The sequence below is a fragment of the Myxocyprinus asiaticus genome, chromosome 8 (genome assembly GCF_019703515.2).
Source record: "Myxocyprinus asiaticus isolate MX2 ecotype Aquarium Trade chromosome 8, UBuf_Myxa_2, whole genome shotgun sequence".
Classification (NCBI taxonomy): domain Eukaryota; kingdom Metazoa; phylum Chordata; class Actinopteri; order Cypriniformes; family Catostomidae; genus Myxocyprinus; species Myxocyprinus asiaticus.
The window spans coordinates 29,015,717-29,029,752 of NC_059351.1; the positions used below are offsets into that span (position 1 = coordinate 29,015,717).

General features: G+C 36.5%; 1 long non-coding RNA gene across 1 annotated transcript; it reads right to left on the reverse strand.

Annotated features, from left to right (window-relative positions):
- Positions 1 to 4,737: 4,737 nt before the first annotated feature.
- On the reverse strand, positions 4,738 to 5,327 carry LOC127444984 (uncharacterized). Its single transcript, XR_007897910.1, has 4 exons — positions 5,215 to 5,327; positions 5,067 to 5,125; positions 4,866 to 4,904; positions 4,738 to 4,782 (listed from the first exon to the last, which is right to left on the reverse strand). It is a non-coding gene; the product is annotated as an uncharacterized LOC127444984 (long non-coding RNA).
- Between the last annotated feature and the right edge of the window lie 8,709 nt (positions 5,328 to 14,036).

A 14,036-nucleotide genomic window follows, 5' to 3' on the forward strand; every position in this document is an offset into this window, starting at 1 on the left:
GGGTCTCCACCACAAATAATGCCCCCAAGCCGTTCAGGGGCTTAACAGATCCATTTTTGCACTGGCACAGCAAAGACAAATTCCGAGGCCTCCTTTTTTATCAGCTTTCACCTGTTGTTGTAAGGCATCTAAAGAATAAAAAATAAACAGGAAGTTAGAACTGCACAATGTTCTAAAACTTTTGACCAGTAGTAGTGTATAATGACAGAAGGTGGGTCCTAAATATTTGGAAATGTGACTTAAGTATATGTCACAAATGTACCACAAAAAATGAATTTAAATGTAAGACTCTTTAATGACTTTTAATATAGACATTTTCCTTTTAAGCACCTGCAGATACACTGGAGGACTGAATGGAAAGCAGATCAAAAAACACTTTCATTTGCTCAATTTAAATTGCAGCATTACCTTTTTTCCTATGTCAAAAACCACTCCAATGACCCATTCTAAAGGACTTATTCTAAACTCCTCTTTCAGAGAGCCTACTTTGCTCTGATTGGTCAGATGTCCCAGTCTGTTGTGATTGGTCTACCGCTTAGTTTAGTGTTTGAGGGCAGGTCAATGCTGTTTGTGAGCAGCCAATGAAGACCAGAGGCGGGTTTTTTTGTTACCAAATTACGTAGGTTAGTACAGGAAGTAAGTCTGGAATTACTAACGACTCGTTTCAGGTGTTCAGAATCGGTTCTTTCTTTTGGGAGTCAATAACTCCATTTGTCCTGCACTTTGATTTTTGAAACTTTGCAGACTTTTTTTTTACATTCACAAACAGCTATATAACACACTACATGAAAGGTAATATTTGAAAAACCATAATAGGTGTTCTTTAAAAAACAATATTTGCCTGGTAGATGTGCGTGTTGAATGTAAAACTTGCTTTTCTAAAAAACCTAAAGATTTAAATTACCATCAAACGTCTGGCATCTTCACTCTGAAGAATCCGCTCAGCTTCTTCTAACTTGGTCAAGTCTTTTAGAGGGAGCGAGAGAGGTAATGGGGGAGAGATTGGTAGCTGCCATCTTATGAAACCCTGGGCCCGATTGCAACAGCTTTGCATAAGTTAAAACTTAGCCTAGTTGTTGCGTAAATGGGCACTAAGTCACAATTTACGCACTACTAAATATTTGAGCGTTGCACCATTAAACTTATGTAGGACATAACCCTACATATGAACTAAATATTTACAGCAGCCTTAGCCCATGAATAACGAATGGATGGAATGAGATGGCAGCCAGATCGATGAGATTATCATTGATAATGAAGAAAATGAACCGCAAGTTCGTCGACGAGTTTTACGAGACAGACATCATCCTTTGGATATTCATGATGATGTGGACATATGCTCATTTGCGGTTTAAAAGAGAGGGAATAATGCAGATAACTGACTTGATATCAACTGATATCCAACAAGAAACAGACCGAAAATGGCGCACTCTCTCCAAGCGTACGTTGCGTTATGTTATTTTGCCACTGGATCAATGCAAAACGTAGTAGGCGACAGCATACAAATTCACAAATCTACTGTATGTAGAGTGGTCCGCAGGGTGTCACTTGCCCTGTGTCACCACATTAACAACTACGTGTGCATGCAAAGCATAAATGAACAAAACACAAACAGGCAAAAGTTCCATGCCACTTCCGGTTTCCCTGATGTACTTGGCTGTATTGATGGGACACAAATCAGGATAAAAGCACCCAGAGGATGCTTTTGTGAATCAAAAGGGGATTCATTTACTGAACACCCAAGTCATCTGTGACCCCAGTTTATGTTTTTAAATTGTGTCGTTAGATGGCCAGGATCTAAGCATGACAGCTTTATTCTGAGAAGATCGAACATTTGGGAGAAATTTGATTCTGCGGAGTATCTTGGCATGCTGCTAGGTGATTCTGCTTACCCACTAAAAAAAAAAAAAAAAAAAAAAAAAAAAAAAGTGGCTGATGACTCCATACCTAAACCCGTCCACACAAGTAGAGGAAAATTTCAATTCTACACACACCAAAACATGGGCAACAGTGGAAAGAAGTATTGGAGTGTTAAAAAGGAGGTAGTCATGCCTCCACAGGGGTATGTGACAGTAGATTGTTATTTTGATTAATTTAGACTAGGAATGGCTAATATCTTAGATGAAGTCGCACATGCCTACAAATCAATTTTCCTCTCTAGGAATTGCAATGAAGCCAGAGAGAGCAGCAAAGGTGACAGCAGCATGCAATTTATTGCATAATTTGGCCATGCTGTGGAAGATACCAGTTGATGATCTGGGAGGTGAAGAGGTGGTGGAGGTCCCGCAGGAAGAGCAATACAGACAAATGCAAGACCCAGAAGTGCAAGAGGGTGTAACCGTCAGGCGTTTCATCACACAAAATAATTTCACTTAGACTCCACCAAACCACAGAATTATCCTTTTTATAGAACAATATTTGTCAATAAATCAATAAATTCAAAGATCTTTTCAATAACTAATGTATTTGTTTTATCTGCATTATTCTTATTAATTTTTAATGAATTAAACGTATTAACTTCACTCATTGTTCAATTCAATTTGTACAACTCATCTCTCTCGTAAATTATATCCAATGATCTCTCAGTTGTATGTTCCATGACGTAAACTTAAATAACTATCCATTTATTTCTATGAAAGTCTGGAAAACATACGTTTAGTTGAAAATAAAAACTCAGTCTTGTCAAATGTTTTTTCTTCATGTGATAGAAAATACAAATTAATATTATAAACATAAAATATACTGTATTTAAATAAAACAATAATAAATAGTAAAACAAATATTGTGCTGTAAACAATATATTTAAACAAAATAATAAACAGTAGGCCTAAGCACTTTCACACTTTAACCTTTACATGAACAAACAGCCTATGGCAATGTAATTGTGAATATGAAGATTATATTTCAACAATATTGGAGTAGCCAAGAGACTTTAACTCCTCTTGTAATTTAATTATTTCTAGGTTTAATTTCACATTTTCTAGTTCTAGCTTTTCATGTTCAATTTTAATTCTCAAGATCTCCTCTTCCATTTTCGTACTTTCCAGTTTGAGAAGCTTACAGCGGCTGGCGTTTATGTCATCTTCCAACTCATTTTCACGTTTCCTTTTCCTTGCATTTTCTACTGAAGGTGGCGGTTCTTTATCTTGTGTACTCTCTAGATGGTATGGATGAAGGACAGGCAGATCTGTTGCTTGGGTTGGCTGACTTTGTGCAAAAACAACACCCGTCAATGGATAAACAAGAACGCGCTTTCCACCCCTCTTTTTACTTTTTAACTTAACTAATTAGAATCATTAGAATAATAACAATTATAAAAAATAAAAACAACAACAACAACATGTAAATACTTGGATCAATGTCATCTGTGGCTTCACTTCCACTTTCAACTCCAACGATTCCACATACGGTGGGTGAGTTATCGCGAAGTATTTCAAGGATGACTGTTGAATATGGCTAGGCTCATGTCTCGAACCACCTCCAGTGGGGACATACTTTGTGTGAGGGAAATCCTCAAATGCCTGGGTTTTAAGGTCACTCCACTTCCTCACTTCTTTTATCTCCCGCTGCTCACAGCCTTTTGCATTTATTTTGTTCGTTATGTCCTGCCAAATGTTGCCTTTTTTTGGGTTGTGACAGTGGAGCTGAGGTTGCTTTCAAGGCCTGTTTTGTTCACTTTATATCCCTTAATTAAAATTAGAATTTCTTTGTGACTGAAATTTTTCTTCCTGTTCCTTTTGTCCTCCATGTGTAGGCTATGAAAGATATTTTAAATTAAATGTGTAATGTGTTAATATAAATTTGTACATCTTTGTTTTGACAGTTCACGCAAGGCAGCAGCTTGAAATGATGTGCGCGGTTCCTGTTAACAATTTGAAGGCTGCTGATTGGATTACAAAAAAAATAAGTCATTCTGTGTGACTACGCATCACTTTACGGAGAGCTTACGACCTACTAGTTAAGTCCTGCCTTAATGTTGATGTGCATACCCACCCAGAACTGATGTCACTTTGTAGTCTACTCAAGAAAATGCTAATAATGTCGACAAATTATACAGATGTATAATTTGCAACATTATGAACAGCACACTATATACTAAATGTGAACTCATTTAAGCAAGGTAAAGTCAAACCCATGGGTGGGGTCAGTGAGCATCAACAGGTTTTGAACAGGTGGTGCAACTGAATTAAGCACTGACTTAGTAACTACTAGTTAGTTTGTAACTAAGCCCTTAGTGTGAGCTTTACGTCCTAACTTACCTGAGAACTTACGCACCGCTGGTGCAACCCTGTCCTGGACCTCTAGACAGAGTTCTTTCACTTCAGACTCTAGTTCAGCCAGTGTTTCTGTCTGTTTAGAACAAGCAATTCTTTGAAAGTGAGAGCAGTTTAAAAAAAAAAAAGGAACAATATGTCAACAACTGCTCCGTTACACAGCCTTAAGTTTTCATAACCCTTAGTGCAGTGTTTCTTAACTCCAGTCCTCAGGCCCCCCTCCCAGAATGTTTTAGATATCTCCCTATTTAACACACTAACAAGCTGATGAGTTGAATCAGGTGTTTTAATTAGTGTGACATCTAAAACATTCTGGGAGGGAGGGCCTGAGAACTGGTGTTGAGAATCACTGCCTTAGTGCATTCTACTTTTTACTGTTGCAGCTTAATAAAAAAAAGAAAAGAAAAAGATTGTATTAACTTTCAGATGTTATGATATATATTTTGTAAATTCTTTAATTACTTGCCTTTTATTATCTGCCTTGATTAAGGAGATTTCATTCTCTGACCTTTAATTAAAAAAACAAAGAAATTTTTTTAACTAATATTCAACACCTGTCGCAGGTACCAATTGGCAGAAATTCATTCTTACCATATGTGAGTGAACCTAAGAAATGTCCCTCTGATGGGCCTACAAAAAGGGAAAAATGAAGGGGGGAAAAAAAACATTACCGTTAGGTTTTTTTTATCATGTTTTGAATATTGCGAATCTTGGTGGCTATTTGTTGCCATGCCATGTAATGTTGCTATAAAATGACTGTTACTTTCCAGATTAGCAAGTAACTACATTTACTTTTCTGATATACAGTTGGCCAGTGTGGAAATGGCAACGGCAACATTTACCAGTACTTCCTACAGGCAGACAATGACAATTTGATTAAGTGTCAACCTGAATCCATGTAACACTTAACATATAAATCTTATTACACTGATATACATACCATTTCTTCCATCTAGTGGCATTTCATTGAAGGGCCTGCAATCAACTTGCTCATCTGCTAAAAGGAAAAATATTAAGTGACATGAGGTGAAGTAATAATGAAGTATTTATCTGCATTATTGCTTATAACATTTGTTTAAACAAGTTAAACTGGAGCTGCGGGACACTGTAGGAGAAAAAAAAAGGGGGGGGGGGGGGGCGTCATTAAAATAAATACATATTCACCACCTGAACACAATGTGATTTTCTTTGGAAACACCCACACCAAAAAGGAAAACAATAATAAAGTAAATAATAAATAAGGACCTACGCCGTAGCCTGACGTGCACCTCTCCAAAAATGTAACCAAATGTAAATACGCGTCGCGTATACAATACATGGACCGCAACAGTTGTGATTTGTCCGTTGTGCAACCAGAGACCCTCCCCAGGATGATACATATATCTGCAGTAGTTTCACATTCATTAGGAATGAATGTAATAGCATTTTATGAAAGCTTTTAATGAAAGTGCTGAGGCTTATTACATACAAACGGGTTGAACAGAGAAGCTCATAAACCATAAAAAAAATCTAGCGATCTAAAAACATTCATAATAAAAACAATAATATCCATATAACAACAATGTAAGTCAAAACGTGACAGAGATATTTAATAGAGATTCCAATAAATGTTAATTAACTCAAGTTTGAACAAAAGTTGCGATCTATGCACCGCTTCGCAAGCACCAAGGTAAACAAACGTCTTCTTCTGTTGATGCGCTTTGCCAACTAGCGGCGACGCAGAACTATAACTCCAAACAGATGCAGAGGCTACGGCGTAGGTCCGACGCAGAAGTATCAGCCTTTATGCCTCCTCTCCGTCTCTGTCCTCCTTTGTCTGTTTCGCGCGCACAGTCTGTTATGACACGTTCAAGAGCACTGGAAAATTGGAAAATTTCTTCCCAGCACAGAGCCTTAAAGTGGTTCCGATGAATTCCCGCTCAATTTACTTGAGTGACAAAATCTATTTATTGTGAAACAGCAACGAGTAATACAGTAATAAATCACAAATAATAAAACAAACATGGGTGTTAATTAATTACGATTAATTGATCCATCCACATTTTTCACGAATTTTAACGAATAATTTCCCTCAGAAAGCAACGTTTCCATTGCCACCCTAACTAGCTGAGGAGGCCAACAGGCCGTTAAATCTGTTTATCTTTTGAACAGAAACAAGTAATACACTCCTATTTAAATTAATCACCAAAATGGGTGTAAATTTAGGCCAATTAAGTTGTCTACCATAATTTTGGCTAATTTTAACGGACAAATTACCTCAGAAAATACTTCAGACAACATTTTAATTAATGCTTACCTGGAGTGTGACTGCTGAATCCGTGGCTCTACCGTTGAAGAAAGCGTAACTGATGAGGGAGTTCCAAGATGGCACCGTGGAAAGTCGTGGTTCTCTAAGCTGAGAAACAAATCGGGTATTTCTCACAAATGGACATGTAAATTCCATAAAGTTGCTAGCTACTATTGATAGATTGCTTATAGTTGCCGAATCTGAATAAATATTGACGTTGGTAGTGCAACAAGACAATATTAAATTACGAAATCAGCATCAGTTTCACTGTACAATTCAGAAAAATGGCTGAGGATCTTGGCGCAGAGATGGAGGTCAATACTTTAAAAGAGAAGAGAAGTTTTAACGAAACTCACTCTTATGCATGTAAAGTAAAAAGCGGAGGAAGTTGTGATTCTTGTCCGAACACGCAAAACAAAAATCAACCTCCCAAAAAACATAAAAATGTCGTTGACTCCTCTGCCAAACAAAGTGAACTTTCTTTGAGTGATGTGCAGGAGAATATCATCCGAATTCTCTCGGAGAAAATCAACGAGCGATCCGACCAGCTTGAAAGAATGGTTAAAGAGAATTCTTCCAACATTGAAGCTTTGGGCAAATCTCTTACCTCAGTGCATGATGATGTAATGGTTCTGCAGAAAGAAAACGAAATGCTAAAAAATGCAAATGCTTTCCTGGAAAAAAAGTTCAAGGAAATTAACACGAAAATTCATGACCAGGAACGTTACAGCCGCAGATGGTGCCTGCGTTTGTATGGACTGTCTGAACAAACTAATGAAAACGTGAAAATGAGAGTCATGGAAGTATGCAAAACGGTGGTTTCGGACGCGGACAAACCTGTGGTAGCAGACGGTCTGGATGTGGCACACCGGCTGGGTAGGCTTAAAACTTCGGATGATGGCAGAAGAGTGAAACCAAGACCGGTGATCATGAGATTCGTTTCCCGTACAGCCAGAGATTTAATCTGGAAAAATTCAAAAAACAACGAGTATCTGACCACCAAGGGGCTGCGATTTAAGGAGGACTTGACTGCTTTCGACATACACTATATTGCCAAAAGTATTCGCTCATCTGCCTTTAGACGCATATGAACTTAAGTGACATCCCATTCTTAATCCATAGGGTTTAATACGACATCGGCCCACTCTTTGCAGCTATAACAGCTTCAACTCTTCTGGGAAGGCTTTCCACAAGGTTTAGGAGTGTGTTTATGGGAATTTTTGACCATTCTTCCAGAAGCGCATTTGTGAGGTCAGACACTGATGTTGGACGAGAAGGCCTGGCTCGCAGTCTTCGCTCTAATTCATCCCAAAGGTGCTCTATCGGGTTGAGGTCAGGACTCTGTGCAGGCCAGTCAAGTTCTTCCACACCAAACTCGCTCATCCATGTCTTTATGGACCTTGCTTTGTGCACTGGTGCGCAGTCATGTTGGAACAGGAAGGGGCCATCCCCAAACTGTTCCCACAAAGTTGGGAGCATGGAATTGTCCAAAATCTCTTGGTATGCTGAAGCATTCAGAGTTCCTTTCACTGGAACTAAGGGGCCAAGCCCAGCTCCTGAAAAACAACCCCACACCATAATCCCCCCTCCACCAAACTTCACAGTTGGCACAATGCAGTCAGACAAGTACCGTTCTCCTGGCAACCGCCAAACCCAGACTCGTCCATCAGATTGCCAGATGGAGAAGCGTGATTCGTCACTCCAGAGAACGTGTCTCCACTGCTCTAGAGTCCAGTGGCGGCGTGCTTTACACCACTGCATCCGACGCTTTGCATTGCACTTGGTGATGTATGGCTTGGATGCAGCTGCTCGGCCATGGAAACCCATTCCATGAAGCTCTCTACGCACTGTTCTTGAGCTAATCTGAAGGCCACATGAACTTTGGAGGTCTGTAGCGATTGACTCTGCAGAAAGTTGGCGACCTCTGCGCACTATGCGCCTCAGCATCCGCTGACCCCGCTCTGTCATTTTACGTGGCCTACCACTTCGTGGCTGAGTTGCTGTCATTCCCAATCGCTTCCACTTTGTTATAATACCACAGACAGTTGACTGTGGAATATTTAGTAGCGAGGAAATTTCACGACTGGACTTGTTGCACAGGTGGCATCCATTCACAGTACCACGCTGGAATTCACTGAGCTCCTGAGAGCGGCCCATTCTTTCACAAATGTTTGTAGAAGCAGTCTGCATGCCTAGGTGCTTCATTTTATACACCTGTGGCCATGGAAGTGATTGGAACACCTGAATTCAATTATTTGGATGGGTGAGCGAATACTTTTGGCAATATAGTGTAGAAGCAAGGAATCGTCTTTGGCCGACTTTGGAGAAAGCAAGGAAAGAAGGCAAACATGCATACTTCAGTGGAGCGAGGGCCTTCGTTGATGGTAAAGAGATTCGTCTTGAAGAAGGCAACGGAACTACTTAGACTTATGATCGTCTTGTTGCAGTCTGCAATTGGCGGTATCTTGTAAGATAGGTTGATCTTTGTTTGGGAAAGAAAAGAAGAATGTATGCTTTTGGGTTCTAAATCTGGTGGTTATAGGAAGGGGCTCTTTAATCTTTTCTTTCCTAAATGTTTGCAACTGTGAAAATTTTTGCCTAACATTTGTGAGAATCCCATTATGTAAAGTTTAAAGTTTAGGATTATATTTACTCTTGTGGTTCTTTAAGTAATCGTTGAACGTTATGTCTCTTTCTTTATTTTCTATCAATGCCAGAGGTATTCGTGATCTCCTGAAGAGAAAAGCTTTATTTTTGTATTGCAAAGGGAAAAGTGTAGATTTTTGTTTAATTCAGGAAACGCACGCATGTTCCTCAGATGCTGTGTTTTGGAAAAATCAGTGGGGAAAAGAGATTTGGTTGTCATTTGGCAGCAACCGCTCGGCGGGGGTCGCTATTTTACAAGATAGATTTACAGGGCAAATACTAAATTTCGAAAAAGATGATTGTGGTAGATGGATATTGCTTGTGTTAGATAAGGATAACGAACAATTTGTAGTAGTCAATTGTTATGCCACTAATAATAAAGTGAACAATGATATATTTTTTTCAAATATTGAATCTAGGATTCAGCATTTCATTTCCCTATATCCTTCAGCTAAAGTTATTTGGGGAGGAGATTTCAATACTGTGTTTGATGAAACCATTGATAGATGGCCTCCTAAAACTAGACCGGGCCCTTCTAGCGAACTGGATAATGTATGTTTAAGATTGGGTCTTACTGATGTGTGGCGATGTAAGAATCCAGACAGGGAAGAATATACATGGAGTAATAAGGACTCATCTCTTCATTCTCGTATCGACTATTGGTTAGTGTCTAATGATTTAACAAATAATGTAACCTCTGTATTGATAGAACCTTGCATAATGACGGATCATAAAGGAGTATTTATAAAAATAAATGTGGTACAAGAACATCAGTCAAAAAACATAGCAGCTATTGGAAATTAAATAACAAACTGCTTGAAAATGAATGTTTAAAGGAAAAAATTAAAGATATTATTAAAAAATATAGAACAATTGCAGATTTAGAAAAATCATATGGAAAGAATTGGGAATTAATGAAGTTTGATATTAGAACGGCATTTATTAATCAAGGAACATTGGAAACAAAAAATAAAAATATTAAGGAAAAATCAATTATTGGAGATATTTTTAATTTGTGTAAAAAGAAAAAGGAATCTTTGACTAATTGTGAGTTACAAAAATTGGATTTATTGCAAATTGAATTAGATAAGATCTATGAGGATAAAGCAAGAGGAGCATTTATTAGAACTAGACTTAAATGGTTAGAAAAAGGGGAAAAAAATACAAAATATTTTTTTGGCCTCGAAAAAAGAAAATGTGATTATTAACAACAAATTAGTATTTAATTCCTCAGTTATTTCGAAATATGTTGCTCAGTTTTTTAGTAATTTGTATTCTCCCATATCAGCTACTTCCAACATTGATACTTTTTTAAATAGCTTGGTGAGTGATACCAAAAAAATAGACCAGAACTTTCAGAATATTTGTGATAAAGAAATAGACATTGAAGAGTTGAGAGAGTGCATAAACTTATTAAAGAATAACAAATCCCCAGGCAACGACGGGCTAACTGGTGATTTTTATAAGACTTTTTCCAAAGAACTTTCACCTTTTTTATTATTAGTATTTGTAGAAGCTATACAAAATGGTGAATTGCCTGTTTCTTTAAAACAAGGAGTTATAACACTGATTCCCAAACCTAATAAAGACAAGTTATTCACTGAAAATTGGAGGCCTATTAGTTTATTAAATAATGACAGTAAATTGTTTGCAATGATTTTTGCTAGAAGACTGAAGCAAGGTTTAGACAAAATAATTGATATAGAACAGTCTGGGTTTATGCAAGGCCGTCATATCAGGAATAATATTAGACTAGTCTTAGATATGATTGATTATAATCACCTTATTGAGGATGACAGTTTTATTTTATTTATTGATTTCTATAAAGCATTTGATACGGTGATTCATGATTTTATTTTCAAAGTTATTAAATTGTTTGGTTTTGGAGATATGTTTTTGAAAGCAGTTAAAACATTGTATAGTGGATGTAATAGTTCTGTCAAACTTGCTCATGGTACCTCACAAAGATTTGATATTCATCGTGGCATTAGGCAAGGATGCCCTCTCTCTCCTTTTTTATTTTTGTTAGTCACTCAGGTTTTAGCATTGCATATAAAAAGAAATCAATTTAATGGTATCACAGCTTTAGGTGTACAATTTAAACTTAGCCAGTCCGCTGATGACACTGCAGTGTTTTTGAAAAACTAATTTGAAGTACCAAAAATAATTAGATATATTGAGGAATTCACTGGTGTTTCAGGCCTAAAAATGAATATAGATAAATCTGTATTATTTCCCCTCAAAGATTGCTCCTCTTCAGAAATAGAGAACATTCCAGTTAAACATAAATTAACATATTTAGGTATAATAATTTGTAAAAATGAAAAACAAAGGAGTCAATTAAATTTTGAACCAATTATTGAGAACTAAAAATAAATTTAATTTGTGGTTAATGAGGGACATCTCATTATTTGGGAGGGTATTATTGTCAAAGGCGGAAGGTATATCTAGATCTGTCTATACGTCATTATCGTTAGAGGTGCCTCCCAAGACTATTAAAGATTTAGATCAGATTCTTTATAACTTTATTTGGAGGAAAAAACCACATTATTTAAAAAAGGAGGTAATTTGTAATCCTAAAGAGCAAGGGGGACTGGAGGTCTTAGATTATAATACTCTCAATGACACTTTTAAAATTAAATGGTTGATAGAGTTTATGAAGAATAGAGAAAGTCCTTGGAATAAATTTCCTAATTATATATTTAATACTCTTGGAGGCATAGACTTTTTGTTGAAATGTAATTTTTCTGTTGACAAAATTCCTGTTAAATTGGCCGGTTTTCATAGACAAGCCCTGTTAGCATGGAAATTGGTGTATAAGCACAATTTTTCACCCCACAACTATTTCATATGGAATAACAAGGACATATTATTTAAAAACAAATCTTTATTCTATCATACTTGGTTCAAGGAAGGTATTCTTTTAGTAAGACAGTTATTTAATTCCCATGGGTACTTGTTGTCATATACTGAATTTCTTCAGAAATTTAAATTACCAGTTAAACAAAGAGAATTTGCTATTGTTTTTGACGCAATTCCAAAGAGTGTGATGTTACTTTTGAAAAACTGTAACTCAGAAGAAATCAGCATGGTTAATCTTTGTGGAAACATTTTCATTGAAAATGTTGATGTTTTAAAACAACAGTGTAGCAATAAGATTATAAGGAATGCTCTTTGTTCTGTGTCCTTACCGGCAGCAAGATTTTTTTGGTCTTCTTTATTCTGTAATATCTCTTGGGTTAAAGCATGGAAACTGCCAAATAAGTTTGTATCAATAACAAAGTTAAGGAAGTGTCTTACAAAATACTTAATAGAATTTATCCTGCTAAGCATGTTTTGGAAAGATTTAAGCTTAATATTTCGTATTCCTGTGATTTTTGTGGTCAAGAAAAAGAAACTATTTTGCATCTTTTTTTTCATTGTCTTTACTCAAGATTATTTTGGAAGGATTTGGAATTTGATATTAAAAGAAAAATGCAGTGTATGGTAGAAATTTGTATATTTGATGTACTTTTTTATACAGAAAAAGAAAATTTGAATTGTAAAGAACAACATATTATACATTTGTTTATTTTGTTAGTAAAATTCCATATACATAAAAAGAAGTGGGCTCAATGTAAACCAAATTTTGCACATTTTATAAATGACTTTAAATTATATGTAAATCTCTTGGAACAAACAAAAAACAAAAAAGCACTGAAAACATGTAATGCTCTGAAAGCATTGAAATTTATGTAATTTTCTTCCTTTATTTTTTCTCTCTCTCTGGCAGCTAATGTTAATTTGATTATGTGGATATGTAATACCTCTTGTTCTTGTGGCATTGAATCAATAAAGCATTAAAAAAAGAAAAAGAAAAAAAAAAGAAAGCGTAACTGTCAACTTGGATCACGTGTGCCTTGATAACCAATCACAATGTAGCCCTGACGTCACTGTCACTGAATCGCTGTCAGAGATGTACGACACTCAATCAACCAAAAATCAAAATTGATTAAATGTTTGTCTTTTCAACACTGAAAAACAATGAATTATCAACATAATTATCAATATATCAATATTATTTTAGCATTGAATATTCAACCTCAACCAAAATGATGATTCTGACGGAATTTCAACATTGAATAAATGTCACCTTGCTATCTGGGGCTCTATGCACTTGAATGAGGAAAGACAGAAATCTCAAAAACGGTTGGTCAAGATTACGATAAAAGAACATATTTCAATTCAGCATTGAATATGATAATATTGGAATAATAAACTGTGCTTATTTACTTCATATTATGCTAAAACACGCAATTTTCACGGCTTGTATAGCTAATGCGCATGGCCGGACATCTTTTCTACATCCGTTGACCGCTGGGCGCAAGAGCTTCTTAGTTGGGCGTTTCCATTTCTCCCATTCATTTTAATAGAAGTGTCCCGTCTCTGCCCATACCCAGAGACTTTGCCCATAACTTCGCTAAGCCCTGCCTTAAAAGCACTTCTGACCAATCCTGTCTTAGCAACTGTTGCCCTGCCGCCATCACTCTGACACGCGTTAGCTATTTTCCAATGACAGCCTATAAAAGTAACATTATAAGTGTTCGAGTACGTTTAAACTGGATTTTATCAAAATAATATATATATATATATAAAATAATTATAACACGTTGTTGCTGGGTCATTTGTAATAGTGACACGAGTTACCTAGGATACTCGCAGTGTTTTTCTTGCTTTAAAAAAAAATTAAAAAATATTTAAAGGTGCAGTATATAAGATTCAGAAACCCTTGTTATTAATGACACCTGTGGCCATTAAGGGAACTGCAGCCAGCTACCTGTTGCTCGTGC